We start from the raw sequence: 6,385 nt of genomic DNA on the forward strand, positions 1-6,385 counted from the left end.
AGAATAGAGGACAATATTAGGGCTACAAAGCTTCTTGGAGTCAAAATCAAACAGCGGTTTCTCGCGAAGAGGCTCTAAAGACGCTGACGAACAAATAGTTTGATTCTTGTTCATGAGTACAAGTGGTCCCCCAATCCAGTCGAGAAGCCAACTTAATTCACAGTTGCAGTAAAGTGGGTTCCTTGAAAGATCGACAGATGTAAGAGAAGGCCCAATCAGTTTGAAAGTACTTTTGGTTGAGTCTTGTTAATTTGTTGTCTGATAACAAAAGTGTTGTCAGCAAGGGTGTCGATTTGTATCCGTGGTTGGGGGGGATGATAGGTGCCAAAATATTTTCGGCAATGGATCAAAGCAACCAAAAGGTAGAAGCGTATGGCAGGTTGCACCCCCTCCCTAAAAACTATTAACTTTTTATAGTCACCCTCAATAAAGACAAGATTTCAGAGAATATGGGACCCATGTGGGTCGCACATGGGCTTGCTACCTGGGTTATTATCCTCTCAAGCGCGTAGCCAGGATTTTATTTTAGGGGGGCGGTAGTGAGCAGGCGAAGCGCGCTTCCGGGGGTGGTTGCAGGGAGGGGGAGTTTCTCATTTCTCCGCGCGTAGCGCGGAAGCTTTGACGTTTCATTAATTATTAGAGAAAGAAGACGATTCGTTGTACCGTTCTCGACTCTTAATAATTGTTTGAACGACGTTCCCCTCTCTTCGCGCGTAGCGCAGAAGCTCTGACGTTTCATTAAATTATTAAAGATAGAAGACGATTCGTTGTACCGTTCTCGACTCTTAATAATTGTTAGAATGAAGTTCCCCTTCCTTCGCGCGTAGCGCGGAAGCTCTGACGTTTCAAGAAGTCTGGAATAGTATTGTTTAAATGCTTTTTAAATGTGTAAACAGTTTGAAGTAATTTAGTGGTAGGAGGAAGAGTATTATATTGAATTGAGCTTCTGTATTGGGTAGTTCTGCGACAATATTCAGTTCTAGGTTAAGGGAGAACAAAGTTACCGGAATTGCGGAGGGAATAAATATGAGAAGGGGGTTGAAACATTTCATTCATACTGGGAGATAACATATTATGGACTGATTTATAGTCAAATACATTTAGATTTTTCTTACGCCTGGATTCGAGAGATGACCATTTTAAAAGTGAATGAATTTGTGCGTTAGAGATGTGTTTATAAGGATTAACTTTCATTATTATTCTGCCCGCGCGATTTTGGAGAGATTGCAGTTTCTTGATATATTTTTTATCACATGAATCGATTAAAATGTCTGCATAGTCAAAAAGGGGTAAAATAATTGCTTTATAGATCAAGTTCAAATTCGTCTCATTAATAAAATAACGTAGTCTAGCCAAATATTTTACTAGGTTTCCAACCCTCTTACATAATTTATCTATATGGACATCCCACTTAAGTTTGCTGTCGATAATGAACCCGAGATATTTTACACTGTCAGTCTGTTGTATTGCAATATTATTTATATATGCATTTACTTTATTACATTTACTTAACATATGTCTAGAGCCTATGAGTAAGGATACAGTCTTATCAAAATTCAGTGTTAACTTATTATTGCACATCCATTTATAAATATATGACAAGTCATGATTTAGTTTATTTTGAACACTTTCCACATTAAAATCTGAAAAATAAAGAACAGTATCGTCAGCGTAAAGTTGAATGGAACAATAATGTGTATATTGAGTTAAATCGTTAACGAAAATAATGAAAAGCAAAGGCCCCAAAATGGAACCCTGCGGTACACCAAAAGAAATGGGCAAATGAGATGAAAGAGTTGAACCAAAATAAGTGGAAATAAACCTGTTATGTAAATAATCATTAAACCATGGCAAACATTCTTCAGCTATACCAATATTACGTAGCTTTTCGAGGAGCAAGTCAGGATCAACGCAATCGAAAGCTTTTTTTAGATCAATAAATACTGCTCCTGTATATTTTCCCTGATCAACAGCGTTCATCCATCTATCTGTAATTTTAACCAAAGACGTTATTGTTGAGTGTTTACTTCTAAAGCCAAATTGTTCTGCTGATAAAAGTTTGTTTTCTTCTAAAAAAGTTACTAATTGCCGCTGAACAAATCTTTCCAGCAATTTTGATACCGTAGGTAGAATTGAGATAGGACGAAAGTTATTTGGGGAATTTTTGTTGCCAGATTTATGAATGGGAATGACTTTTGACCTCTTCCATTGATTTGGAAACTTATACTCGAGGAATGATCTATTAATTATGTGAGTAAGATATGGAACAATAACAGGAGCACACATTTTCAAAATTTTGGAAGAAATCCCATCTAAACCCACAGAAGTATTATCTTTCAATTTCATTAGTTCTTTTCGAACATCATTTTCAGTGACTAAATGAAACGTAAACTTAGCATCATTCTTAACACGAACTTCATCATCATTTATTGACTGTGGAGGATCATGAAAATTAGAGGCTAACTCTGCACCGATAGAAGAAAAAAATAGATCAAACTCATTAGCTCTCATATCAGAATCATTTACATGGGCTTCAGTACTTTTAGTACGAGATGTTGGCAAAACAGTCTTCAAAATCTTCCAAACCTCAGTAGATCTCCCCATAGCAGAGGACAGTTTATTAACATAATATTGTCTTTTACTTTTTCTTATTTCAAAAGTTACTTTATTCCTTAACTTACGATAAGCATTCATAGCATCGTTATTTTTGCTTTTCCGTACTTTTCTTTTGGCTTTATCACGTTCCTTTATCAAATTCATGATTTCAGAAGTCATCCATGGAGAAATTTTATTTTTGATTCTTCTGGATTTAGAGGGCATAAAAGTATTGACAACTTCCATCAAGTAATTCTCCCACAACTGAACTGCTTCATCAATATCTTGAGCCAAGTAAACATTCTCCCAGGGTTGATTATCAAGCTGCTCACAAAAATGTACAATATCAATACCTTTCATTTTTCTATACGTTATAGTACGAGGAACATGGTGAGTACAAGGTAGTCCCCAAACAACATAATTCAGTGAATGGTCACTTAATCCAATATTGATAACACCAGATAACTTAATTTGATCAATCCTGTTAGTAACCATCAGATCTATTAGGCTAGATGAGGTATCAGTAACACGGGTGCTAGTTGTGACATTTATGTTCTCAAGAGAATAAATATCATGTATTTGCATCAATCTCTTAGTTTCACTATGTGGAGGGGTCTTTAGAATATCACAATTGAAATCGCCCATAATGACTGTACTATGATTAAAACTGTCAATAAAAGACAAGACGCCTGGCTGGAATGCTTCCCAGGGAGTGGAGAATGTGCATACATTGTGTGCAGGTAAGCCTGAATTCGATGACCGGGGTAATAATATATATATCTGTAAAGCGCTTTGAGAGGGCCTTCGGTCCTGAAAAGCGCTCTATAAGAACTAGCTATTATTATTATTATTATTATATTCAAATCTTATCATTGATAATCAATATTAATATTTTAAAGACTTAACAATAGATTCTTAAGAGAGATAACATATTGGCACTTATTTTCTTAAGATAGCGAATGAACTTGATAAATGATGTGTAAGTTACAACTAAATGTAAAGTAATTAAACATTAAGAGGATTTCGTGTATACACGTTGTTCAAACCTGAAACCTGTTCTCAGTGTGTGTGCGTGTGTGTGTGTGTGTATGCGTGAGTGTGTGTGTGTGTGGGTGAGAGGGGGCAGTAACCCATCCACAAATGCCCCTTGGGGGCCGTCCTGAACCTGAGCTTTCAAAACGTCCTCCATATGGGCCCTGTTGCATGAAACTATACCATTGATGGCAACTTGCCGTCAATTATAACTACCATGGAAACCTCGATTTTGATTGGCTGTTGTATAAATCGATAGGACCTGCTCCATTAATCGACGTCCCTTAATCATTCTACATTCTAAAAAGACAACAAACGGTATAAAAGGGAAGAATATGGAGAAAAAAATAGACATTTGAAGAAAAATAATCGTACATGATCGTAATGTAATCGTAATGTGGCTTACCATATAATGATCATGTAGGATATTTTTTCAAGCGTCTATTTTTTTTTTTTATCTCATCGTTATTGGTTTTAATGTTTTCGACCTAGTAATTCAAGTGCTTTAATTTTCATTCTTTATTTCCCACCAATATGTTGCGTTAACTTTCATTCAATTAATTTCAAAGTAACTTTTCTCAAATTTTTGCCATGTTGAATAAAATAGTAATACAATGTTACTTAATCACGATAATGACATAAATAATTAGAAAGAGCATATTAACTCAAGTATAATAAAGAAGAAGGCGTGAATCAAAAATTAAAGATAAGCTTGTGTTTTGGTAGAAGATTCTTTATAATGACATTCTTTCGCAAGGTTACACTGTTCATTCCACTTCGAAGTGTCTTTTTGAAGAGGAATTTTGCCTATCGTTGGGGCATTTCCCCCAAATACTTATAAGTAGATTTATCGTTACAATACCAAAGAAAGAAAACAAAAGAACAAATAAATATAATACCCCGACGATAGACAATATTCCTCTTCAAAAAGACACTTAAAAACGGATTCGAAGTGGAATGAACAGTGCAATCGTGCGAAAGAATGTCTTTATAATAATGTTGTATTTATAAATATAAAAACCAGTTATAATACTACTACAAAAAAAATGATGTCTTTTTTGTCATATTTCTAATTCATAAAAAAGTTATATATTAAAGTAAAGCTTACACATTGTAGTTGTTGAATTTCTGTTTTTGTAATCGGTATACAATAGATGGTGAATTTGCGATGGGTTTCATTATTTTCAAATGTTATTGTTTATTTATGACAATTCCGCTTTCAATCGTGTATTTGGGGGTCTTTCACTTATCTTGGTCCTTGCAGTGATATACGTTTGCCTATCAACGTAGATGGCGTCAATCATGCTTTGCTAGATGCACGCTTTGGAGGTATCATTCCTCTTTTTAAAGTAGATATTCATTGATTTTAAATACAAACTTAATGTCATTATTGCAAAGTTAAAATTTTGATTCGACAAGGTTATCAAAATTCAATGCTTGGAAACATTCGAAGTAATGATTATTATAAATTACAAAACCCTTAAATACAGCAACGGCATAGCAGCTGGAGAGCTCTCCGAACGCTGCTGAGATGTGTGAGATCACAGTATGGACATGATTTGCACAAGCAGACGATGTCCGATGATATCTCACACATTTTCAGTGCCTGTGTTTTCATCTTCTCTTGAGTTCTTTCTCTTACTTTAATACCGTCAGGCTAAATGAATAATCTATTGCCTCACTCTTAACACCCTCTCTAGCAAAAATAATCTCGGTATTGCTTTCGTTTATCTAGACTAAACGAATAATATGTATTACATCCACTACAATTCGTTTTCAGATCTAGCTCACGCAAAAAAAAAATCGCAATTTATTGTTGTTGTTGTTCACGTGCCACCTCTTCACAACTACTACAAAGGATCCTGGATAAATCGATACCCCCTCCCTCCCCGGGCATACGACTGCTCTCGTCCGTGATTTTTCGACTAAGAAGGCATCTTCAAAGCCCCATTGCATCACTTATAGCTACTTGCGCCCTCTATATAACAAACAATGCCTAATCAATGACCATTGGTCCCCCATGATCCTCTTTATCTTATGTTTACTGAGAGATGATTTAATGAGACAACCACCTGTCCAGTCACTCCAGTGACCTTACAGGGTGGTCTAATCCCTCCTGTAAAATAGTACAGATAGGCTTTAAACGTAAAAACACAATTGCAAGATGTGATTTAAACATTGATAATGATGTAGATATATTATTCAATCAAACTCATACATTATGCACCAGGACTGCAAGATTGATGAATGCATAAAACATTTAATTTAAAAAACATACGCATAGTTAGTTGTCATCACAGCCACCCAATGTCTTATTTTAGTCCACAATTTAAAAGACCATAGCACAATAATTCACTCCAGGGCAATTTAATTGCCCTTTTCTGTATAACCCATAGAAATTATGTTCATATTACGTAATGCGTCACTATAATGTCCTCATTTTTTAACAAGTGACGGACAAGGCTACTGAAATTGCCTACAGCTGAGTTTTTTGAAAGTCTCTGCGATTGAGATTTATATAGTAGAGATTCGTATTAATGGCAGATTAGTTAAAGAATTTTGAAAACATCTTAAAAAACGTATGTATTTGATTCGGCCTAATTAAAATTAATCACTTTTCTCTTTCATGTGTGTATGTTCAATACTACTCCTGCTGTTGTTTTGTTTATAATGCAGATGTTATTTAAATACTAATATGGATATTTATATAGCGATAGTATCCGCCAGGCTCTGACGCTCATGGCGCTTTACACAAGTA

Source organism: Strongylocentrotus purpuratus, unplaced genomic scaffold, assembly GCF_000002235.5.
Source record: "Strongylocentrotus purpuratus isolate Spur 01 unplaced genomic scaffold, Spur_5.0 spur5_scaffold_12, whole genome shotgun sequence".
Classification (NCBI taxonomy): Eukaryota; Metazoa; Echinodermata; class Echinoidea; order Camarodonta; family Strongylocentrotidae; genus Strongylocentrotus; species Strongylocentrotus purpuratus.